Source organism: Hesperophylax consimilis, chromosome 10, assembly GCF_061612785.1.
Source record: "Hesperophylax consimilis isolate HC1 chromosome 10, BYU_Hcon_1.0, whole genome shotgun sequence".
NCBI lineage: Eukaryota > Metazoa > Arthropoda > Insecta > Trichoptera > Limnephilidae > Hesperophylax > Hesperophylax consimilis.
Genome location: NC_142845.1, coordinates 35,981,584 through 36,009,070, shown reverse-complemented (window position 1 = coordinate 36,009,070; position 27,487 = coordinate 35,981,584). Strand labels below are relative to the sequence as shown.

The 27,487-nt window shown below is 34.5% G+C and overlaps 1 protein-coding gene and 3 non-coding genes across 5 annotated transcripts in view; 3 read left to right on the top strand and 1 right to left on the bottom strand.

Moving 5' to 3' along the window:
- LOC149420702 (matrix metalloproteinase-2-like) overlaps nucleotides 1-27,487 on the bottom strand; it is a 701,246-nt gene that overhangs the window by 117,834 nt on the left and 555,925 nt on the right. The gene's annotated exons all lie outside the window — the stretch shown is intronic.
- On the top strand, nucleotides 7,967-8,085 carry LOC149420706 (5S ribosomal RNA). Its single transcript, XR_016302743.1, has one exon. It is a non-coding gene; the product is annotated as a 5S ribosomal RNA (ribosomal RNA).
- On the top strand, nucleotides 8,409-8,527 carry LOC149420705 (5S ribosomal RNA). The gene has a single exon (XR_016302742.1). It is a non-coding gene; the product is annotated as a 5S ribosomal RNA (ribosomal RNA).
- On the top strand, nucleotides 8,851-8,969 carry LOC149420704 (5S ribosomal RNA). The gene has a single exon (XR_016302741.1). It is a non-coding gene; the product is annotated as a 5S ribosomal RNA (ribosomal RNA).

The window sequence follows — 27,487 nt, the reverse complement described above, 5'->3', positions numbered from 1 at the left end:
TAGACTTGAAACGCAAGTACTTTTACAAAGCGATTATTAGATTTTAATTTCTAATCTTTATTTTTAGTTTAAATTTATCTTTATTTTAATGTTGTTTTTTGTTTAAATGTATAAATTCTTATATTATAAAATGGGGGCCTCAGCAAGGGTAAACAACCCAGTGAGGCCAACATTACTGAATTAAAATATGAAATACTGTAAAATAATGTATCAATAATAAAGAATAAAAAAAAAGCTATGTGCAGCAAAGAGGGGAAGATATTACCTACGATTTAAAAAAAAATAGGATACAGGTCTTTCTCTCAATTTGCAGTAAAATTTTGTATTTTCTGATTTAAATATGCAGTATTTTAACCGCAATTTATCTACAAAAAATAACCCATAGAAAAATCTAAGCCAAAACAGGGTATGACGTCACTGAGACAACCGATCAATTTTCGGATCGTTTTGCATCCAATAAATCACGTATTGATGGACCCAATTTGCATCCCTTTCAGACCGCGTGTCGGGAATATAAGGGTTGATCAGGGATGATCAAACTTTCACCTTTGAAGATAGCTAATAAATTAAAAAGTTCATCACAGTCTTAATAATCAGAAGTAGACAATGTATGTATGTAGTCAATAAATTGATAATAGTGAAGTTAGTTTTAATCAAACGCCTCATTCAGAACGCGAGTAAAAAGACACGACCCGTTGGAAGTGGAGTAAACTGAAAATGTTTAAGCATCAATCATTGATTAAACAAAATGATGTAGAATTTTATGATACATCGCATAATGGATACGCGGTTGCAGCTAAAATCAAATTATTTTTATTGCAAATTTGCTTTCACGGTGGGCCTCCTGGGTTGCCTGGTTGTTAAGAGCAGTCACCAGTGAGCGGAAGGTCCAGGAGTTTAAATCTTGGCCGTTGCAATAAGCGTATTACTAAAGTATCTAATAATTTTACGTTATGTAGGTAAGTACATTTTGTTTCAATGTTGTAATATCCTTGATACGACACATGAGCTTACCCATATATGGCACTAGATTAGTATATTAGGTTAGCCATATATGGAATTAGCTGAAGAGATTAATAGGACGATGAATAAGATGGCAACATCAAAGTCAGGGTCCAGATTATTCCAACCGCGTGCAAGTTAAGATATAAGAAAGAGCCCATTGTCATTCAATTTTGTTGAAGCGTTTTATTGACTGAGTTTATGAGAAGAACCCGGGAGGACGAGGTCCAGATTATTCTAGACAGCTAACGACAGCTATGGCTAACCTTATCTACCGATCTAGTGCTATCTATGGGTGAGTTCATATACTAATATCAGAACATTGCTAATATTTAATTAGAGTTAGCAGTTTAATTAGTTTTTTTTTTACATTAACAACACACAGGAGGCTATTAGGAAAATAATTTCCTTCAGGGCTTATTTCATATTTGGAGATGTTATATCGAGGTTTTTTTTAAGGAAATGAAAGAGGAGATGTTATGGGAAGGATAAAGGTTTGATGAGTAGGTAAGAATCTGGGTGTCCAGGACTGACTGACGTATAAATCCACCCCTCCCACCGTATTGCAATGGGTCGAAAGAGTCCTGGAGAGGTCATAAGGTCTCCCTCAACCAGACTGCTATGCTGTAGGAAACTTCACCCCACGAACCCGGGCAGCCCTGCTTAGCCACCAAACGCGGCGAACCTCTTGGGGTGACTTATGGCAGAGGTGTTTGTTATCTAATAAATAGTTCCCGAGGCAGTGGTACCACATCTGCTTCCCAGGTTAGTGGTAAAAATGGTTTTTTAGTTTAATATTTAAGAGAATGAAAACAGAACAAAGCACACATATAATTTATTTCTATGATGAACATATATAATGCTCATATTTACAAGGATACTTGACGTCACAGATAAATTTGTGATATTATTGCATCTAATCGATCGAATAGAATATAACAACATATAAAAAATGTGCCCATTGAGTTACAAGCTAGAGACAGATTTGTTTAATGTCTAATGATGCGTATACATCCGCGAGCCGAACTTATGGGAAAGAAACGAAGCAACCGCAAATGTGCAGTTGATTCGTTCCTTTCCCTTAATCCGTGGTACGGTTCGCGTTTCGGTTCGCAAATTTATACATACCCTTAAATATCAATATCACACAGGATTTGAAGAATGTGACGTGCTCAGTTGGCTCGTAAAAAACAGGTTACCGACCACGGTAAGAAGTATAAGAAGTAGATTGCGGGTAGATTGGTGAACACAGGCCGAGGCCGGGCTGGGGCTGAAGGCGAAGGTTTTGATCAGACACAGTTGGGAACTAAAATATGGCCATTTCCCGCCAAAACCAGAGCCGGAAGTGATAAGAGACCGCGGGTCAGCCGCCGGAACCGGGGAGCGGGGAGCCTTACAAGGGCGCCGGAAGCTGAAGGGATTTACTCATTCTTTATACTAAATTACTACATTTTAATAAATGCGATGAAACAACTGTCGTATAACAATGTAAAAGAAAATTAAAAAAAACAGCGGCTAACGAATTACTTATTTCCTTTAAAGAACGTTGTTTTGTTTAATAAAAAGGTCCGAATCGCATATCTTAGGGGTTAAAGCTATTTTAAAAAACAATATCTGATCGTAGCGAAGTCATGTTTCAATTCCACCGTTTTAAATTTCGCACGTTCCGTATCCAATTCAAGATGGTGGGCGTTTTAATGTTTCATAATACGGGCATTTGCGTATTATGGTATTTGAGAAAATCACCAAAACTGTAATCTTTAAAAATCTACAAAAATAAAATTAAAATCAAATGTGAAATCGTAGTGTTAATTGGATTTTTTTTTTATTTTTCTCTATTGTGATTCCTAACTGCCTGAAGAAAGTTTGAAAAAAGAATTGTAATTGAGATCGTCGCGTTTCTTTGGTCGAATTGTAAAATATTTTAATTTAAATATTTTTTTACATACAACGTATGGTTCATAAATAATTAATTAGGTAGGTAATTAAGTACCTACTTACAAATCTTATGATTTGAGAGGAAATTTTAGTTTTAATGACAGAAAATTAGAAACATACGTTTTAAACGCGAAGTCCACTGTTAACAGAAGTACAGTGAGAATATTATTCCAATATTACTTGCGCGAAGGAAATGAGTATTGCTAATTTATTAAGAATCTCTGTTTAAAAAATATATGTAATCTGGTTAAAAACAAGATTGGAGGCATTTCACGAATGAATTGATAGGTTTCACGTTAAACTTGTAGTAAAAGACGAATGTATTATCACGACATAGGTGTTCATATTTATTATTAAATATTTTGGCGTTTTGTCATTAATTTCAAATAAATCAGATTTTTAATAAATCAGAAATACTCATTTTTCTTCGTTTATGAACCACATTTCCATTTTTTATAGTTGTTCTTTTTTCGTAGGCAGAAATCACGATTTTCCCGACACCCCTGTATTCAAGTCTTCCTGGGACGTCCCCGACTAATTCCGTCTACTTCATATCTGCTGAAACTTCATTACACAACCTAAAAGCATTCCTATCTCAATATTTCTTTACATCCGCAACGCACTCCGTTCAGATTTCCACATTTGTGATTTGATCAAACAAATGTTCGATCAAATCACAATTTATATTTAAAAATGGCTAACTTATAACCTTACTTGACCTTGAAGTTCTTTCACCTTTGGCTATATGAATAGTGCTTATTTACATTAACCTTCCTAAGTGTTAAATTTTGTTCACGTCCTAAATTTTTTTTAGTTTTAATTTAACTAATGAAAAAAATTTGATGAACAAAATGACGTATTTTACCCCTGGCTACAAACACCTTTCAACACCAGATCCAGCTAAACAACCACCGCGTAAAAACGTTAATTTCATACCCTCTATGACATTTCACCCCATACCCAATTAACGGATTTGCTTCGATAGACGTGTTTTTTATCTCCTTGGTTTTAAGGGGTGTATTAGAGTGAAGCCTTTGAGAAGGGTTGGGAGTATATTGACGTGCAAGAGGAATATTAATATGGCAGACGACACCAGAATATCCTCCCCTTGTCAAGATTTATTAAAATATCTCGCGTCGGAAAATCTCTGGACGTAGGGAAAAAAATGAGAGAGTTTTTAGGTTGTGAGACAAAGAAATATGAAGATAGAAACATAATATAACTAACTGAAGCACCCGGCATTGCCCGGGCTTTATTCTGGGATGGGCTGGTTTTTAGAAATCTCACATACACAGTGACCTTCCATATGTTTTGAATGTCATGGTGCAAAAGGTCATCAACCTCGGAATAAAACTGTACAATTGTATACTAATCAAATCTACGCCATCCGCACGCCCTCCACAAACATACACTCTCTTTTATATACAGGGTGCCCGGGGGTAAAGTGCGCTAACTTCGGGAGGTGATTCTACATGATAGAAGTAAAAGAACATTAATAATTCTAATGTTCATTTTACCAAACAAAAATATTTTTCCGTAGAAGAATAATTATTTTCCCATACAAACAATGCATATTTTTTATATAAAAAACATTAGAATTCCGAAAATCATTTTGTGATCTTTTTTACTTCTAAAATCACGTCGGATCATCCTCCGAAGTTAACGCACTTTATCCCCGGACACCCTGAATTTGTAATATAATAATACATATTATTTTTACATGAACGCACACGAGTTCAAGACGCTTAACGACTGTAAGGACGGGTTGTTTCGCAGAATGTGCACAATTCATCAAATATCAATTTATTTTCAAGTTCTGTGAAAGTTCCATTCAAGTTCTGTTATTATTTATGTTCCGTGAAAAAACTGGCCTATAATGATATAATAAGAGAACTTGAATACGAATTTCGGAGAGCTTGAAAATTAACGTTGATATTTGATGAATTGTTCAAATTATGTGAAACAACCCGTCCTAAGACACGCCTAGAATATTTCAAATGATACATGAACATAAAATGAACCTGACGAAAATAATTTCTTTTTGCTGATTTTTTTTTCAAAATAATTAATAATTATTTAGAATCATTCTCCTTCATTCCTTTCAAAAGAACCAACCTATCCTTCTGCAAACCTCTTGACGACTGTATCGACTATACAACATTAACTATACTGGACATATTTAGCGATAGCCCCCAGAAATTTACTAAATTGATATAGGTCAATAAAAGTAGCTAAAAACATTTCTAACAAAGTTTTGATTCTATTTGGTGGTTTTTCACAAAGTGACAGTGCCTTCCACCTCGCAACAAGAAATGAATAATTTTAAATTTAAAATCTATTTATGATATAATATATTAAAGATTTTTCTATTCTATACGAATACCTACAAAATAGAAGATTCAAATATATTAAAAATTCATTAAGGCGATGCACTACGTCGTGTAATATTTTAAATTGAGCCGCTATCAATAACAACCCTTACGTAGATGGCGATAAGGTTTAAATTCCCGCTTAACACCATCCGCCTGTTTTGATTTATGCAAGAAAAAAACATGGCCAAAAAGTGCCTTGTATTTTATTTTGTGGATTTTCAGGCATAAATATTTAATTTTTTTCGATCATTTTATAAAAAACTTAATTTGTCACATTATACAATAAAATTATAACCGAAAATGGGTTCGTAAGTAGGAGATTTTGAACTTTAAAGCGTTTTAATAGGCCTTATACATTATTTTTTTCTGGGCTTATAAAAAGACTTATCTAAAAAATACTCGATTATTTCAAAGGCCAAGATGTATTCTACTCGCAGAATTTAATTAGAGCATCTAAAACATTTCTAGGCGACCAAATTTTCAAACCAAAAACACATGATTTTGCATTACTACGTATGGCATCGCCTTAATAGTAATTGTATAACAGCCCACATCGTATCGACAACTGAACATTAACCCTTGTAATCGTTAATTTGGAAATACGAGTATACGTATCTCTTTTCGTAACATCAACATTACCACCAAATATAACTACCATGTGCTTCCAAGGGTGATGATGTCATTCAAACTTATCTACAACCGAATATACTTTCAATGTTTCGTTTTAATTTTGTATAGAATCTTAGGAAACAGTTACAAATTTATTGATTTATTACGTTGTTATATGTATACAGCAAATAAAATAAAATAAATAATATAACATGGTAAATAAATAATTTTTTTGAATATTTAAAATGTGTACACTACATCAATGGTGTACAAGTACTATTATGTCTTGGCAGGGCGATGTTAGTTCCTAGCTGGGCAGCTTGCCAGTTCTAAGGAACTAAATGCTCCAGTTATGCGTTGTGTATTAATTACTCTGTAAATTTTGTTTTTTTTTTCAAACTATCTACTAACGGTCTCACTGATGAACGTGTTTTAAATTTTAGACAACCATCAATGTAGGGAAAATAGTTGTTAATTAGTTGTGTAAAATTAAAAACACAAAAGTTTATTTGAATAGGGGTAGGTGTGTAATTAATAGATATTCTTAATTTTAAGTGGCATTAAATAACCATTTCGTTATTGCTGAACCGATGTTTGACATTTTGTAGGATTTAATGTTTATTTCTAGGGGATTTTATTACACAATTTTGGTTCTTGGATATGTGTATAATATTTGTCTGTTGATATTATGTTTTTTTCTCTTTATTTATTTATTAATTAATAACTCTTTAAAAAAAGTCACCAATTCACAGTGGTACTACAAAGGGGGAAGAAACACAAACAATAGTTGAAAATTAAATATGGAATAAAAATAAAATTAAATTGGTTTAATTCGAGGACGAGAGACAAAGCACACCACCCATATGCGTTTCATGCGTTCTACAGATTAGTTAGATTTAATACGTCATTTTATTTCACTTGAAATAACAATCAAATATTTCTCGTTGCCCGCATAAAAGACCGAAAAAATATGGAAGGTTAACCGTCAAGTCGTTACTTTCGCCGCCTTTTTGTGAATTGTGAATACGCTATCTGCGGCTACTGAGGGGACTGGACTGGGGTAACCGGTAACCTAGAATACTTTATCATAACACAGAACAATACCGTGACTAGATGTGTCTTTTTCTCTCATGTTGACTTGAGTAAGGACACACTTACATAGTTTTTTTTAATAAAGAAAAATAATAGCGCAGATGAGTTATTTCTGTGATGCGGAGATTCTCCTGATGATAGAAAACCTCCGACAGGAGAGGGTAAGTATATGACGTCACCATACAACCAAAACTAAACCGCTATAAAAAGTCAGAATATTTTTTTTTTACTTCTTTATTTACTTCTTTCTACGTGTAATCCATAAAACTCTTATACACCAATATATTTAAAGAGGAAGCTACAAGCCAAAAATGTGTATATTTTTGGTATACCATATATTGTGGGTAATAGGCATTAAAATAGCTTGACAAACGGAGTCTAAAATCGTTCGATTTCAAGCACAAAACTGGTTTTTATTTATTTTCTAAATAATTTTATAAGAAAGCAAAACAATTAATCAAGTGAAACTGTCGCAGATAATCTTTGCTATATTACTGTATTTTTTACAAGTTGTTTCCTGTATGCGTTCATACATTTCTATTGAAAAAATATGTTTTTTAATAGCTTACATTTATATTTTTTATTGAGTAATTTATTTTTTTATTTGTATTCTACACAAGCGTTTCGATAGAAAAACCTTCAATTTATCTGAACATATTTTTTGGTATTTGTAATGTACACTAAGTCGTTATAAAGATTAATCAAAATAGTGTTTTGGCATCAAGCTTCGCCTTAGAGATAAATTTGAGGTACATATAAATATAAATGTACATTGATGGTTTAAATAAAACAAAAAGATAACAATAACAAAATAAAAAAAGTGGGTGTGTCAAGCCTACGCAAGACAGAAGTGAAACTTCTAGTATTCTTCTCTCTTATTATTAGGGCTTTTTTATACTAATTTTCATATATTTATTGGCAGGTAGAGTAGAAATTAATATTGTTTAGCGTTTGCCAACGACCATACCATGTTGAACACACCGGTTCTCGTCCGATCACCGAAGTTAAGCAACATTGGGCGCGGTCAGTACTTGGATGGGTGACCGCTTGGGAACACCGCGTGCCGTTGGCCCATTTTTTATGGTAATTTCATGTTTTTTTTTATTTTTTTATCGTTACTATCATTAATAATATCATAAAATTCTTTAACTTTTCAAGTATGCTACAGGCCTAAAATATTACTTAGTGGATTGATATTATGGTCAACCATTGAAAAAAAAAATTCCTGCAAAGTTATGGATGTAATTACGATCTTTTTCAAGCGCGTATGTAATGATTATTTTTATCAACGTCGCACACACCTTGCTAATGTTTTCAGTATTATTAGGGCTTTTTTATACTAATTTTCATATATTTATTGGCAGGTAGAGTAGAAATTAATATTGTTTAGCGTTTGCCAACGACCATACCATGTTGAACACACCGGTTCTCGTCCGATCACCGAAGTTAAGCAACATTGGGCGCGGTCAGTACTTGGATGGGTGACCGCTTGGGAACACCGCGTGCCGTTGGCCCATTTTTTATGGTAATTTCATGTTTTTTTTTATTTTTTTATCGTTACTATCATTAATAATATCATAAAATTCTTTAACTTTTCAAGTATGCTACAGGCCTAAAATATTACTTAGTGGATTGATATTATGGTCAACCATTGAAAAAAAAAATTCCTGCAAAGTTATGGATGTAATTACGATCTTTTTCAAGCGCGTATGTAATGATTATTTTTATCAACGTCGCACACACCTTGCTAATGTTTTCAGTATTATTAGGGCTTTTTTATACTAATTTTCATATATTTATTGGCAGGTAGAATAGAAATTAATATTGTTTAGCGTTTGCCAACGACCATACCATGTTGAACACACCGGTTCTCGTCCGATCACCGAAGTTAAGCAACATTGGGCGCGGTCAGTACTTGGATGGGTGACCGCTTGGGAACACCGCGTGCCGTTGGCCCATTTTTTATGGTAATTTTATGTTTTTTTTTATTTTTTTATCGTTAACATCATAAAAAATTTTATATCATTCTTTAACTTTTCAAGTATGCTACAGGCCTAAAATATTACTTAGTGGATTGATATTATGGTCAACCATTGAAAAAAAAAAAGGCGTTAAAAACAAAAAAATTATGTGCGATGGCCGAGAATCGAACTCGGATCAACTGCTTGGAAAGCAACTACGCTGACCATTACACCACCAACGCCAGTTGTCGAGATGAGCTAAGAAGCATTTATATTTTACTTCAAAACTTTGACTAGATCAAATGAACTTTAATCGGTCCCGCATTTTCGTTTCGGTCATGAGTTGGTTTTACTCCGGTACTCGAAATTGCATGACGCGGGTAAAGAAGTTTCACTTCAATATACCCCTCAAATATTCATCTAAAAATGCATTACATCAAAAGTGAAGCCATTTTGTTAATTTCAATATAAACACAAAAAACTATCAACACAATTCAATATAAGAACTGGAATCTAATCCTAAACTTCCGGATCCTCAGTCGACTGCCATTTCCGTAACATTTTCAAGTACAACATCTGCAACAAAAAAATACCCTTTTTTCAAGACATCTGTTACTTTGTGCGTCCTGTGTCCCAGCATCTATATTCAACGGGGTCTGTTCAAACCCAAAAATATGATGTCATATTTATCCATCCGTAAGTGACCCCATCCGATATCTTTCATTAGTGGATTACGCTGCGGGCTGGAAGCGTTTTTTGTAGGCCGGGGTGTTTGTGGGACCGTACAGGGTATTTGTGGGTATTTGTGGGCATCTGGGTGTTTGTGGGAGTGAGACAACGTCCATGTGATGTGGGTTCGATTCCGCGAACCCACTCCGTTCAGAAAGAAGCGGGATTATAATACGGGCATTGTGAATATTGAAAAAAAAAAACGGATTATGTTAGAGACAAAGATGAAGGATAAGGAATAAATTTAGAGAGTTGGATTTGAACTATTTTGAATAATCTGCTTTGTCTTACAATTTCTGAACTGATTTTGATTAATTTAATCTAGTTAACAGAGTGTTGGGTACACTGAGAAAAATTTAAAACGTTTAACGGTTCGCGGTTAAAATGGGATTGCAGTCCGTTTCCCGACAAACTTTTAGTAAATGCATTTGACGAAATGACGAAATACGAAAATATTACGATTTTAACGAATACGTGTTCTGACATCCGTGTTTTAACGGTAATACGAATAATTCTAAGGACGGGTTGTTTCGGAGAATTTGAACAATTCATCAAATTTCAATGTTAATTTGCGAGTTCTGTGAAAGTCCTATTCAAGTTCTGATATTATATCATTATAGGCTAGTTGCTTGACAGAACTGAAATAATAACAGAACTAGTAAATATCTTTCACAGAACTCGCAAATTAACGTTGAAATTTGATGAATTGTTCAGATTCTCCGAAACAACCCGCCCTAAGAGATTTTTAATAAATTAGCAATATTTTATATCAGTGCATTTTCTCCGTATAAGACGCTCGGTTAAGAAAAAACAGGGAGGAAGGTCACCGTATAAATCTGATTTCTAAAAACTGTGTGTAGAGCCCGGTTAACGCCGGGAACTTCAGTTAGGATTATGTTAAATGTTTGAAATATTAAACACAAAGTAGAGACGAAAAGTTTTGATAGAATATTCTACTTTTTATCGATGGTACATACGCCGTACGTGTATTGTAAAGTGCATTCTCTCCGATTCGAAAAGATTCTTCAAATTGATTGATATTTCAACTCTAAACTTTGGCAGGATATAATTTAATATCTCTCTTTTCGCTCTTTCTGACAACCCAACCTTTATTAGTTTCTGGAGGGGTCTTCCTTCCATACTCTGATGCATTTACGGAAAACTGAAGAACAATAGTCAATAAAATTATATTATTTAACAGTTATTAATAAGATATTTACATTTAATAACAAATTTAATGCCATTAATTATCTAAATATGCTAACGAATAATAGTTTATACCAAGTTTGTGCCCATCGATATTTGGTCCACGTACATACAGTGGTACCTCGACATACGAGTGCCCCAATATACGAGTTTTTCGAGATACGAGCCGGCGAGCGAATGATTTTTTGTACTACAATTTAAACAAAATACATAATAAGAACAGTAAAAAAAGTAATAATACACACTTAAAATGTTTACATCCATAGATTCAGCCAGCTTGATTTTATATGTTTTCAAGATACAGTTGAAAATGTCTACATCTCATAGAGTGTTGAATGATTTGTAGATATCGCAGTATAAATATTATACGGGCGTATAATGTCGGGATAGTGGAAAACGTTACTCATAATCGCTGTGGATGTAACGCCGACGGTATTAGTAACTGTCAGATTTATATCGGCTGGCACCGTAGTGTAGCGTCAGGAAAGCGCCGGTAATATGAAGATCTGTCGCGTTTTGAAAATGTAAAAAAAATAAGTAATACACATTTGCAGCTCTATCGGAGGGATATTTTAAATCGATTTACCGAAGCAAATACGGGACGAATATTGTAATTCGCCAGATTTCAAGCAAATAAAAACAGACCTGGTCAATGAAATTACCAATGTCATTATTTATGACATCTGAAGAAACTTGAAGATATCAACAAAACGCGAAATGTGAAAATGACCGTGATTTTGAGGTTTGGAACAAAGTGATGCCAGTCTAAAATCTGGCAAGAATGTTATTATGATTTAAAATTTTAACCCTAGCAGTATACAGTCCTTCTCTTCGAATAGGTAACGCTGCAGCGGCAGTAAGTCTAATAATAATAATAAGGTATACTATCATAATCTTGCGCAAGAGTAACGCGTCAGTCATTTTTATGCGTTTGTACAGAGCAACAGGATTAAATTGATGATAACTAAAGCAATATGACGTGTTTCATGATATATACTAACAAATAAGGTTAATCTCACAATATATCTTAAAATTTATTGATATAGAGAAGAGGATATGAGATTCTTTGCTTGCAGACCTTACCGTTAAACAATTTCATGCATTTCACAATAATTTCTGCCAGGAAAAGGACTGTGGCATTCCCGATAGGGGTATATTGTGAGGCTGAAGGGAATTCAGAGAAAAACAATAATGGGACTATAAAGGTAAGGAAGTATGTGAAAATTCAGGACTAGTCACTAAACATGGCTATTGCAATGGTGACCTTTCACCAGAGCGATACTGAGAGGACCTAACACTTATGAACCCTACCTATAAGAAAACTAGCACAGTGTGTGCTATCAAGATCATTGACTGCTGAATACGACTATTATACAGTTAGTTAGACGGCCTACGTGGTCGTGTGGTTAGGCTACAAATCGTATCGACTATAAATCCGGAGATCGCGGATTCAAATCCAGGAGAGCGCAAGTAAATTCTATTAAATTTAAATTGTTGCTTCACAACTTATTCATTAAAAATAATACATATCTACTACATCTGAGACACGTTTGAGAGCGGAAGATACTCCAAGTATCGCCTCGGTGAAAGACCATAATTCAGAATTGAAACGTTGTTAAAAATGGTTTTAGCCGTGTTTGGTTACCAGATCTGCCAGATACTTCCACATTTTCTTCTTCTTCATATCCTTCCCCTCCCCACTGCCTGAAACCTTATAACATACCCCGATAGTTAGAGATACCATAGTATCATTGATTTCAAACGGTCGGAAGCAGTTGTTCAAACTCGTGTGGAGATTTCATACTTGGAAAAAGTTAGACAAATAGTTAGTTAGTTGCACGGCTATCAAAATTACACAAAATAGATGATTGCCATAACTTATTAAATGTTTGTATGTAAAAATCTGCAGTTCAAACATATTTAAAACGTATCTACGACGCTTTAAATAATCCTGAAAAAATATTTTTCCCATGGCTATGTAGATCTAGATATTATAGAAGCCGACGCCGATAGACAGACATCTGGAGTCGGTGGGTACCTACTGTAGAGAGAGGTACACTTATGTTAGTGGTATGCTTCGCCGGTTGGTGTCTGTGAATCGATAAAAGAGGGAAAAGATAATAGTCTCCCGTCAATCACTTACAGGGGCAAGTTAGCAGAGCAGAGGCAAGACGAGGCAAGGCAAGGCGAGGCGAGGCGAGGCGAGGCACAGCGCCCGCAGCTATCAGGTAACGGGCCTGATTTAGTAAAAAGTACTCGCCTAAAAGCGACATAACTACAAGATTCGGGTTAGTTCTAATTTTTCTAAATAACGCAGCTGTGAAAAACGCGCTAATAATGGTTTTAGGTACGATTGATGATGATTGTTACAGTTATTTTCGTAACAAATAGTTTTAAGCATTGAGAAAAGGTTAACTATAATTATTGGAAAACAAAGTTTACAATCGACATTCTCTAAAACATATACGAAACGGTGATACCTCGAGCTATGATACATAGATGTCTCTAGTATAGATAGATCATAGAGGTTATAGAGTTATCCGACAGATGTCGGTACTGTAGTATCGCCTTTCGATGAAAAGTACCAACGTAAGGTTTCGAGAATCAGATAAATTTTGAGAGAAATTGAGAGGACATTGGCCTCCAGGCCATCCTACACTACTACACCTACTGAGTTTTTATTGTGTAAATGAAATGCACTGTATTTTGCTGTGAAGAAGGCGTTATTTATTTCAAGAGACATTCACAACAATAGTTAAGCCTGTAAGTTTCTAAAATGAACAAACTATACAAAAAAACAGAAAATCCTGCAAATCAAAAATTGTTAGAACTCTCCAAAAAAGTTTTCAACAGCTATACGATTTAAACAACTATGAATAGATAACAGATATAATATTAGGTTTCTGTAAAATTCCATATTTTATGACAATACGTTTACTTAATTTAATTAATTACTAAACACTCACGACATGATTTTTCGAAATAACACAAGGGGGGAAAAATCCAATCATAACTATGTAAAAAATTAATTAACAATTCGTTCAAATACTTAACATTTTTGTACACATTGTAGATATATTTACAACTACTAAATTATTCACATACTTACACATCATGATGGTAGAAAATTAAATTGATTTTCAAAAACGGCTAATCTGTTGACGATACATGGTAGAGTGAATTTAAACTCATCAAATATTAGTTTGAAACTCGCCTCCGAGTGCTTCGACCTTCCATACTATATCCACAATATCTATGAAGGTACACTAGCTAAAACTGAGTATATCCACTATCCACTATCCACTGGCCAGTTGGGAGAGTATGATTTTGCTTATGCGCATTTCGGACGTCAATGATCAGAATTTATTTTGACGTACCTCCATTAACTATCCCTGCCGTAACGTCCGAAGTAATAATACGGGTACAGGTTTTACAGGGATTACTAAAAAACTTTACAGGGCCGACACGGAAAGTTGTACAACTTTTGTCTAGTTAATTCAATTGTGGCAAGAACAGCTACTCTATTCCGGGGTTGTTGGATATTGGACGACGATGTGAAAGGGTAGCGAAATAATGGCACGAAACGAAAAAATATATTGTTCTAGTGTCCAAACACTAAATACAATGAGTTATGATTTGATTATTACGGTTCCATAGTAGGTACCTAGGTTCCTTGACTTGTTTAGTTGGTTGAGGTAGCGGTTGGAATTATTGCAAAAATAAATTCATAGTGCGGCAATGCGCCTTAGCAATAAATCAAAACTCCCATCGAGAGTCCGATGTCTAATAACATGAAAGTTCTAATTTCACAAAATATAGGGTTTTCCAATAAGAGGTGTTATTTTGAATAGCACGCTATTTCGGTAGATGTTAATTTTTAAGCTGTCATTTTTTGACATTTGACAAGAAGAAACTACGCCATTGATAAAAATGGAACGATACACGCTTCAACAACGCATTGAAATTATTAAAATTTACTATAAAAATGGTGAAAATTTGGCAGAGACGGTTCGTAAAACTCGAACATTTTTGGGTCGTCGTGAAGCACCTTGTCGGACCGCAATACAGAAATTGGTGGAAAAATTCGAGTTGTTGGGACAACTTAGTGATGTGAAAAATAAAACCCGTGCACGTCGCTCAAGAACAGCCGAGAATAAAATAAAGTGTTGAAGAAAACTCAGGTTTGTCCATTCCTCGTCGTTCTTTGGAATTAGGCATTCCACAAACGTCATTACACCGTATTTTACATAAAGATTTGTGTCTTAAGGCTTATAAAGTTCAGTTAACACAAGAACTCAAGGCGGCCGATCATCAACAACGTCGGGTTTTTGCTGATTGGGTCCTTGAAATGCGTAAAAATGATCCGGAATTCCATCGAAAAATCATCTTGAGTGATGAGGCCCATTTCCACCTCGGTGGCTTCGTCAACAAGCAAAATTGTCGCATTTGGGGCTCGGAAAATCCAAGAGTTATTGTTGAAAAGCCTCTCTATCCTCAACGTGTGACTGTTTGGTGCGGTTTATGGTCCGGCGGAGTCATTGGACCTTACTTTTTCAAAAATGAGGCTGGAGCAACAGTTACGGTGAATGGATTGCGCTATCGAGAGATGATTAATGATTTTTTTATGGCCGGAATTGGATGGTATTAATCTGGACAACGTTTACTTTCAACATGACGGCGGTGCCACACAAGCAACGAAACCATTGATCTTTTACGGGAAAAATATCAAAATAACACCTCTTATTGAAAACCCTGTATAAATGCGATTAATTAACTATATCGTTTTTTTGTATGAATACGAAAATAAAAAACATAGAAAACTGAAAACTTCATTTTGGGCGGCAGGTTGGGCATGCCTGCTCTAAATGTTAGTTGAACCTTCATCAAGGCTCTTGGGTAAATGCGAAACCTTGTCGTCATCTAAAATATTAATTACGACGTTAAAACAAATTTTCTGTATTCCATTTAAAATGACACGTCCCAAAGTGTTTGCTTTCCAAGAAAACATGTAAAATTATTATTAAAATAATGAGAACACGATTAATCTTAGTAAACTTTTATTTTTACTAACGACGACTTAATTTGGAAATTAGCTGTTAAAATAGAGGCACGACTTAAAAATAAGCGATTTAGGAAACGTTGAAAGGATTTGAAATAAAATTATAAATCACAATTTAAAACTTAATAGTAAATGTTCTGAAACTGATTTTTTATGGCAGTGCCTTTTTTAATTTGGTATCATTGGTGACTTGTAGAGTTTCTTGGCTATTTGCGGAGAAGATTTGAACTAGGAAAAAGTACCTCTAATGTCTCAGTGGACTGTTCGACTTATGACTCTTGAGCAATAGTTTTGATTGTTATTTGAAACTGATGTAATAATGGAGATAAATGTAATTTTATATAGGTATACTTCTGCTAGTCGAGTGGGGGCACCTTGATTTTCAAGGCGTATCCAGGAGTCTCTATCTTAAGCTACTTCGGTGGTTTTTTATAGAAAATATAGGAGTACCGCACAAGAGTCCCAACAGCTCCCAACCGTTTGAAGTCGGTGAGACTAAGACATCCCTAATTGGAGCATGTCATGAGACTGAAGGTAAGGAAAGGGAAGGAGAAAAGAAAGTGGAAGGTTGCATTGCATTGGATTACAGATAAATGTCTGCAGTCACTCATTTTTCTTCAGATCGCAACGTCATTTTAATCATGAGCTACAGAGCTCTGAAACGGCCTTTAGACTGTCAGAATGTCAAGAATATTTTTATTTGTATAGTAAGAAAAAGATCACTGAAAGTTTGGGAGAAGCCGGATAATAACACTTATTCAATGATGAACGTAGTATTTTGAAGAATAATAATTATGGTTTTTGGCGTCGCATCTACAATATTGATTTTGAGTTCAACTTTACGCAAAGTCGGCAAAAACATTTTCAAGCCATTGACCATAAATAGAACACCATCGCAAGACATCCACATACAGATAATATTAATAATTATTATGTCTAGTCCAGGGGAGTACCTACGTGAACGTCGAAACCCCCACCCCCGCAATCCCACAAGCCCCAACCTTCTTCCCAAACCCCACACCTATTGCCCAGAAATCTGATACGCCGGCATATGACGTGCGTTCAATCATTATTATATTCCATCGTTCGGGCGGTGTGGGAGGTGGTCAGGGGGAAGGATTTGTAAAGGGGGTGGTTGAGGAGGTAGAGGGGGCAGGCACGCCACTGATACGGCGGTGCAAGGTTCTGATAATAATGAAGTGAAATAAATAGATAAAAACTTTTGCTCTTCATTTGAACAAATAAATGACTTGGTTACCAACACATCAATCACTATGGAAAAATAGAAACATCATATTGTAAGAATTAATAGAACATATGTATAATTCGGGTAAGTACTTTGTTACACTAGAACATAAAGAATGTTTACTAAACTTTAAGTTTTTAAACTAGAAACAAGTTAAGACCCCGTATTCAACATGACCTACTTCCCTTGGACACTTAAAATTTTTTAGCTCTTAAAAAAATATATGTCATTTTTCGATTCGATTAATGTTATCATCAATCAAGACTATTGTTATCATTGAAATAAGTTAATATTTTGACTAAGGTCGTTCATTCTAGGCGCGTCGGGCGAGAAGCGAGAATTCGAGAATGTTGGATATTGTCGAATCGAAGGCGTAAAAGGCATAAATAAACTTGGGATCATGGGCGATATTAAATCTATCGAGTTGGGAAAGTTGTCCAAACACCAGCTTGTGTTTTTAAACCGCCCTGATCCCGAGAGGCGAAAAAATAAACGGGGCCAACTCGCACTAAACTTTTCTAATATAACAGTACAAGTTGTACTGTACAACAGAATGGAGCACGCCCAAACTTTTTTCGTGTATTAGAAATAATTACCAGAGAATCCTTTCTTAGTTACACGCCCCACCTCTCTTGGGCAGCGTTATTATTTAATAAAGTAGAGGCGAACTTCTGGAGACGTCCAAACTAGTTGGAGAGAGAAGCGTCAAGCCGCCATATTGTCATTCGGACATACAAGATGGCGGACATTTGAGTGAAAAAGGCGCCAAATTAGATTTTCCATTGTATAGTTAGCCTGGAAGTTAAATCCATTAAAAATAATGTATTTGCATTTTTTTTTTTTTTTTTTTTTTTTTTTTTTTTTTTTTTTTTTTTTTTTTTTTTTTTTTTTTTTTTTTTTTTTTTTTTTTTTTTTTTTTTTTTTTTTTTTTTTTTTACAGTATTACCGCACAAGAGTCCCAACTGCTCCCGTCTGGAGCCAGTGAGACTATGGCATCCCCAATTGGGGTATGATGTGAGGCTGAGGGTATTGGGGAGGGGAGGGAGATGGGGAAGAGGAAGGTGGGGAAGTACCTGGCTATTCAGATCTGGTCACCAAACACGGCTAAAGCCATTTCAAGCAACGTTTCAATTCTGAATGGTGGTCTTACACCAGGGCGATACTGAGAGTATCTTCCACGCATAGATTATTTTTCTTACCAAGCGTTTTCATATACGCGGCATCTGGAAACTAAGCGGTAAAAGCGGGAAACTGAATTAAATCTACATCACAAATAGTACTAACCCTATCTTTTTCAACAAAAACCTTTGAAAAAAATAAAAATTTCGAACTCAATTTACTCGAAAACGAAAGCTCAAATAAAAAAAAAACAAAACGACTCCAAATGTGATGTAGATTAACCAATTTCCGGCTTGTACCTACCATTAGTTTTCTGACACCGTGCATATTGATTTCTATTACTTACTACAAATTATTACACAAAAAAAAGTATTTAAAGAAGCAAAAAGTATTTTGTGGAAAATATCTTTCGAATGACAAACATCTCATGATGCAAATGGTATACGAATTGCATTGATCAAGAAAATGCCCAAATTGCATTCCGACGGAGCAAATAATGTTCAAAAATTTTTTTTTAAAGATCACTATAATATTATCACTGGCGTAGAAAAGTACGCATAAAAAATCACCAACGAAAACTTACCTTTCACTTGTAAATTGTTCCATTTGTTTTTTGGTACTTGATAATCTTCATTTTTCCTTACCTGGAAAAGAGAAAACAAAGAATTAGTTTCAATAATTTCACTATTTTCTCCTCTTATCATTATTATTATTTATCACACAAACATTTTTTATATAATAATGTTTTATCATAGGTGGGCAGTTAAATGGTACCTATGTACATAGGTGGACAGTTAGGTACGTACTTATACCAAAACAAAAATATAAAATGAAATAAAATATTTTGTCTTCGCCAATTTGAATATTGATTGATAAGAGCCTTAACTTTTTTGTTTGAGTACCGCAAAAGAGTCTCAACTGCTCCCAACCGTCTGCAGAAAGTGGAACCATTGCGTCCCCAATAGGGGTAACTGGTGATGTTGAAGGTATCTACGCAAATATGCCACAAATATACTACATATAAAACCAACCGGTTTCGGTTCATCCTGAACCTTTATCAGGGTCATAAAAAACATATTAAATCAATAACAGAGTTACATTGTATTTATAGGTAACATAGAAGAGGGAGAGATCCCATTTATGTGCAGCACATCTATACCCGAGAATTTATTAAAAGAGTGATCGTTATCTATTAGGTGTGTTGCGAATTCTGAAAAACCCACACTATTTAGGCACTTCAAGTGTTCAACCACCCTCGTTTGAACATTTCTAGCAGTTTTATGTAAAATGCTAGGCAATCATTTAAGCTTGTAGATTGAAAATATGTACAATAAAGTGGTATTAAAATCAAAGTTATTTTATATTAATTCTTATAATTATGTTTATCCACAAAATGTTTGCTACATGTGAAAAATTACTATATATAATATTTTGAATGAATAAATTGTAAAAATACACAATTAATTATAATTAAAATTTACTTGCGCACGTCGGGATTTGATCACGTGTCTTCCGGATTCGTAATAAAGGATCGTAACCACGGAGGAACTATTTTGGAAGCATCACTAATAGGCCTCGGTTCGTAATAAAATATAGTAACCACGGAGGAACTATTCTGGAAGCATCACTAATATACCTCGGTTCGTAATAAAATATCGTAACCACGGAGGAACTATTCCGGAAGCATCACTAATATACCTCGGTTCGTAATAAAATATCATAACCACGGAGGAACTATTCTGGAAGCTTCACTAATAGACCTCGGTTCGTAATAATTAGTTATGAAATGAGCATTTGCGGTGAAATATTCAAATGATTACTTCAAGTTCCCCTCCCCAAGGGAATTCGTTTTAAATTAGAAGTCCTTAAATTCGCCCTAATCAAAGTGTAATTCACGAGAATTCCTTTCAGCGCGCCGCCGACTCTACTCAGCTTAGGAACAGATATCGCCTCCTGTCGACAACATCATGGCAAAAGTGAAATTTAAACAGATTTTATAATTTTGTATAATTACGAATCACAAAACTGTACGATTTTCCAGGGATTCGGAATGTTTCGAAGTGATTTAAATGTTGTGAGAAAATTATCAAGAATTTGTTAAAATAAGATGTATGTTTTATATGTTCAAAACTGTGCGTCGCGGGTTCAAATCCCGCCGTGGGCAAGTAAATTTTATTTGATCATAGAAGATAATATTAACGACTCTCAAACGACAATGTGAAACAGAAAAGATTCAGTCGCAATTATAAATTGAACCCAGGACCTCTCCCTTGCCGGGGAAGTGCTCCGACCACTGAGCAATTCGACCACATCAACTTAGGTCATTTAAAATATATCACACTTCGACTGAGAGCTACCAAGATAATCTTCATTTTCTTAACGCATTTTTTACTGCTATCTTTGGGTATCCTGGGTTCAATTCCTATATGCGACTGAATCCTTTCCTTTCTTTCCTCATTCATATCTGTCGCTTGAGAGGCGTTAATATTGTCTTCAATAATTAAAAATTACATACTAATGCTTCACTATTGTTAATGTCTTTCTCAGGCGTCTCCGACTTCTGACACCATTCACTATTGTATTCCAAAATTTAACTGTTAAAAACTCAATTACATCGACTTTATTTCGACTCTGTATCTCATTCCGGTGCAGGAATATTGATTAAAGTATTCCTCGGGCGTCCCCGACTTTTTATACCATTCAAACCGCTCTTTAAACACTCCTGGCACTAATAAAAAACTTTCAAATTATCAGCAATGTCGGTCGACCACTTTTCGAGTTCTGCGAGCACAAACATACGCAGGCATTCATCACGAAGCAATCTTTTTTACATAATATAGATTGAGGTTTTACTCATTAAATTATTCGACTATATTTTTATAATTTGTGTTATTTCACAATCGATTCATTAGTAATATAAGTATATTTGCGGCACGTTCCAGAGTGGCAGATTATTTCAGCAACGCCCTGGTGAAAGAGCAAAATTCAGAAAGGAAACGTTGCTTTAAATAAATGAAAATAAGTGCAAGCCCCTAAAAAGGGCGTTGGTAAAATAATAAATAAATAAAATGCTTTAGTCGTGTATGATTACAAGATCTGAATAGTCCCCCAATAACCTCCATCTTCTTCCCCTCCCCACTACGATCGAGGCCTCACAACTGCCCCGATTGGGAATGCCAAAGTCTGACTAGTTTTAGACGGTTGGGACTCTTGTGTGGTGCTGACATAAAAATTTCAGGAACTTAATTTTAAATTTACTTGGAAAATTTTATGTGACGTTGATTTCATCTTGCGGTGATCTGTTAAATTACAATGTTCTGCTATAAATACAGTTTTCATAAAAAAATAATAATTGTAATTAGGTAAACAAAGGTGTGTTACCACACATGACTAAAAAGTATAGAATAATAGTGTTGCATGTTAACAACACTCGGGTCTTTTGATAAAAAATATAATTCCACGTTAGGTCTTCTCACGTGTTTACCATTCTCAAATTACACTAATTACATCATTCCTACAACACATTACTCTAACTATTCCTTTAACCCCCCACCCATTCCATCCCACTCACCACTCCCTGGCCACCTCTCTGCTTTTTCCAGCACCTCGTTCTCCCTCGAATAATCCAACTGTCAAAGCGACTCGATTACTTTGGCCCGAGATCCAGAGAAGAGTGTAATTTCACTTAAACACAGTTAAGTGTCGAGAAGAATCTACTAAATACGAGAATTATTATTATGAAAACCAAAGACGCAAAAGAAAATCCCTAGAGATGATTAAATAATTTAAATATTATTTTTGAACTAATTAGGTCTTTCTTGTTTCATTAGATAACAGCTAGCAATTTTTGAATGCTAGCATATTAAAATGTTATTTCTTCACTATTTAAAAGATGATTATTTAATATGTTGAGGAGATAAATTAACATTGATTTTCCCTGAATACAAAGAATGTCTACCTCCGAAACGGTCAGAAAAAATAATCGATTTCCCTTGTGTCCCAGCGATGGTCAGAAAAAAAAAATCTATTCCCCCCATATCCCAGAGATGGTCAGAAAAATATTACTCATTTCCTCCCTCCCGCCAGAAGATGTTAAGAAAAAATTGTTACTCCTTCTACGAGAATAAAGGCAGTTAGGGAGAAATCAAAGAAATTAATCGATTCAAATAAAATAAATAACTTTGTATGCATCACTAATTAATCAAAATCATCGATATGTTAAAAAACCAATGGTTTCTTGTTTTTGAAATATGTCGATTCTTTTGATTGAATATTTATATATACAAAGTTATTTATTTTATATAAATTAAAATGACGCCACACAGCGAATATGTAATTATTCAAGAACTAATCGATTATTTTTCGTTTCACATATTATATCGATATACTTAAATTCGAGGCCTCCTTCAAAATCTTCAGCATCACAAAGAGGAGCAACGCAATTATATGAATAATATTGTGTGTTGTAAAAAGAAGTCAGGCCTGATTGCGGTCCGCTTCCCTTTTAGAGTTGAACACATTCCCCAAAACCGTGCCGGGTTAATATATTTCAACCCTGTTTTCGGATCAAAAGGTCCGATAATTGTGCGCGGGTTTCATCTGAATTCCCGGGAACATTTAGGAACATTCAGTAACATTTCCACGCGTGAGTAATCCGCTGCCAATCAGCATTTGCCCACGGCTCAAAGAAACCTCATTAGGGCTTCCTTTGCTTTTGTTCGATTAATAATAAACGTAAAATGACTTACCTCCAGTTTTTCTCCAGTCAAATTTATCCCAAAGTGACTAAAACTTACCCAAAATTTTATACAAAACGAGCGTTTTCAAGACGCTAAACGATATACCTCCTGTTTTCATAAAAATGCGGAAAATGTTTGGGGGCACGATAATTTATTTATTTAATATCCACGATCGGATTTTTAAAAATCTTTTAACTTGGAATTGAACAACATTAGGTAAAATGTTAATTGCGGGGTTTGTAAAAAAAATGCATCGTAATTGAATTGTCATGCATCCCTGTAGGAGAAGGGCCTTAGCTTGCAGAGGACTGAATCCGCCACGTCAAGGTAGGCACCTGACGCTTTGCACCACCTGTCTTCTAATCTAAATTGAGTTTACTAATGTATTTTCTGTTATCACGAGTTCAATTCATTTGCAACTTTTTCTTTACAAAAATAAAGCAATATTCAACAAACTTGTAAAAGAGACCGATAAAAGATATTAATATTATTATAAGGTACGCTTACTTTAATAATATCGCATAAACACAGTAATGCTGGAATAATTATATCAAGTAAAAAGAGCGCACTTGAATACCCAAAGAGTTCATGTAAGACTACGATTCAAAGTAAATGTAAAGTTTAATATCTACATAATAAGTTTGGAGTAAAACGCACTTGATATAGCACAATATCACTGGATTAATGTATTGTTAATATTTCATTTTATTTGCTCCCTCGATCCTAGCGGAAATCATTAGTTACTTAATCAAATAATTAATTTTTTGATTTTTTTTGGAATTTTAGTGCAAATTGTTTTCTGTGTTTAGTTTTGGTGCAGACATCAGTAGCTCGATACCAATAAAGCAGAAAACCATTTTCAATTATACTGCAATAGCTCTTAGAGGATTGGAGATGAAAACACGGTATCATATCTACATACCTTCACCACCGAGTATAAATAGCATAAACTTTAATTTCAGTAAATTTAAATGATTCACAACATCATGGCAAATCTATAAAAAAATCTTCACACATCTGCTCTGTCGATGGACACTGAAATGCTTTCCGAAATGTTGGACAAAGAAGGAGGTAATGCAACACGGCAAAATATCTCATAAATAAATCACTGTAATACTGTGAAACTGTGACTGTGAAAATCGCAAAGAATATAGAAATAACCACCGTTTTGTAACGTATCCCCAAATTAAATACTAACTGTTTTGTAACGTATCCCCAAATTAAATACCCACTATTTTGTAACGTATCACCAAATTAAATACCCAATGTTTTGTAACGTATCCCCAAATTAAAAACCCACTGTTTTTAACGTATCGCCAAATAAAATACCCACCGTTTTTAACGTTTCCCCAAATAAAGTACCTACTGTTTTTAACGTATCTCCAAATGAAATACCCACTGTTTTTAACGTATCACTAAATGGAATACCCCCATATTATAATAACAAAATTAGAAGTGGTCCTTCTATACGTATCATGACTCTTTCCTCTCTCTTTAAATACCATCTACACGTGACACAAAGATTACATGTACTTACGATGTTTATTTTTTTTAACTATCTGTCCATCGTTTTTGTGAAATAAATGGCGAAATCCTGAAATTATTTTCAGTTGTGTTCAAAATATTGTTGTAAATATCCCAATTTCATTATGTTACATTAATAAATGAAGAAGTGAACCTTTTTTCTAACGAAGATTTTTAACAAACAAAACAAGCCTCCAAAACGCCAATAAAATCAAAGAATTAACCAACCATGTCGGGATTGTTAATTTATTTATTTACAAGGCTGCGATTCATAAGGATAATTCTTTCCCGCTGTGGAGTACCTGCTCCTGCTCGTGTGCCAACCCCTAGCAGCCCGGACCAACCCTCATACATAGATAAGGGATGCATAATTTAGGAAGGTTTGTGTGTGAAATACAACTTTGCATGAATTTTCGGGCATTTTCTAACAACAAACGCTACAAGATTTGACGTAGGACATCTGTTATGAGGAGGTACTGAAAAATATTATGAATTGTTTGCCGCATTTAATCTCCCAAAGGATTTCTGGAAAAACCATGAGTTCACCGTAAATAAGAAATCGGTTCATAGGGAAACATTTTTTTCTTCTTCTTTCTGTATTTACTGTCATCAAGTTTAATTTGCAGAACTCCATTTTAGGGCAGAGTATTGGCACAATGCAAGTCATTCTAAAGGAGCCTGCTATAAGACAATACAGAGGACTATGCTATCAAAATCGTGGTTTCAACAATTCTCCCATTTTTCCAAAAAAGAAATGTCCTCACTTATTCGAATGAGAATTGGACATTGTTCCGCTCCTTCTCACCTTTATAATCACGTGCTTGATTTCCTAGATTGTACATTCTGTGGTCTAGAAGTGGGAACATTAGATCACATATTTTTTGACTGTCCCTCTCTAAACAAATATCCTCTTTTCTATCAAGTCTTATCTAAAAGAGCCTCCCCTCATATAATTTTCAAATTTGTCCATTTAAACTAAATTAATATGCAAACTCACCTTCTCCCGTCTAATAAATAGAAATAATTGCCTAAAACACCCTTGAAAGGTGGAAGCCAGAATCATTTAATAATCATTCTTTTATATATTCAGTAATGTTATTATTTCATTCGTAAACAACAGTTTAAACAGCAATAATGTCGATCAAAATAGAAGCACATTGATTTTAAATATAAGTAACTATATGGAAGTAATATAAAGAGATCGTCTGTTAGTGACCTCACCACAATTTGATAATTCCTTCAGAGGGCGAAAAAGCTGTCACGCGTAATAGCAATAATTACACAGCAGATCTTGTTTACAGACAAATATTTTTGAAGAATTAAATAATAATATTATTTTATCAGTAATGTGACTGCACATCTGCCCTGATGATGGAACTGTCCGAAACGTTGGCTAAAGAAGGAGGTAGCGCAAGACGGCATAATACCTCAGTTTTCACTATAACACTTTTGGCCGTGAAAATTAATAAAAGCAAAACTTAGAAAATTGTTTTTAGACACCGAATAGAGAATCTCTAGAAATGTGATCAATAACGATTTGATAGAAAACTGTAAACAAGCAGAAATGGCTTATTTTTTAAAGATTTAATATTTTTTCATTTTCACCTACAACATCGCCTAATTGCCTACGTACTTTGAGAATACTTTCAAGTAACCGATTTCGTAAGTCAGTTTTACCACGAGCAACTATTCCTTTTTACTTATTTTGAAGGCTATACCCATCAATGTAATATATCATTGAAGAAGAAGTTAATAGTAATAAATATAAGCGAAACATGAAACAGAACAAGATACAGAAAAATTAAAAGATAACGGTTTCAACTTGACCATTGGAACATATTTATTAAACGTCATATTTGTCTTTTTTGTTATTTATTTTTGGGGTGTTATGCCGTGTTGCGCTAACTCCTTCTTTAGCTGTCCGAAACGTTGGCTAAAGAAGAAGTTAGCGCGACACGGCATAACACCCCAAAAACAAATAGCAAAAATACTTTTGGCCGTGAAAATCTTAAATCATGTCATATTTGTCGATCTAATATTTCAAATTCAGGATTAACAATATCATTTAATATTTAGCAATTTAGCAAATAATTATTCCCATATTTTTGGCATTAATTTCATTTTTACTGGAAAAAAGTTTCTAATGAAATTGGTTAGTAACCTAGATAGTGTATTAGGTAGGTTAAGAGGCCTGTCCAGGTTAGACAAGAGATCCTGGGTTCAAATCCTAGTTGTGATCGTTATGTATTTTTATTTTTTTGTGTCTTGCTCTGTTTCATGTTTCGTTTAGATTTATTAGTATTATCTTCTTCTACAACGATAAAATTAATTACATTTATTATTCCGTATTCATGAAAAACAGGAGCAGGAAAGCCATAATTACACTGCAAAGTGGCTAATATAGCAATACAAAATGAAAAACAGATACTCGCAATTACGCAATTTGTACGATATACTAATGTAAGTTGAGGAGGGGAGCGCCGTGAAAAGGCCAGAAACTTGAAAAAAAAACAATTGTATCTAAAAATAGCCACATACTCGTACACAGGCTAGGAAGTAGCATTTATTTTGAATAAAGAATAAATTCCATTACATAAGGGTTGAAGGTCGAGAAGTCTCCTGATAGCGAAAGGACCAACAAAGGAACAATATCAGTAAGTTATTTAAACGTTATCTATAAAGCAGAAAATCTGTGTGCCCTGGCGCTGTGGTATTTGAACGTTGTATTCATTTGTATTATTAGGTTAACACAACTATTTAAGGATCTCTAGATCATTTCCATCATGGGCTGTGAAGCTTTAAAATATTCAATAATTTTTATAAAAAAATACAAAACGTCAGTTTCTACAGTGGTAGATAGTTAGTTCGTGATTTTTTTAAGAGAATCTCGC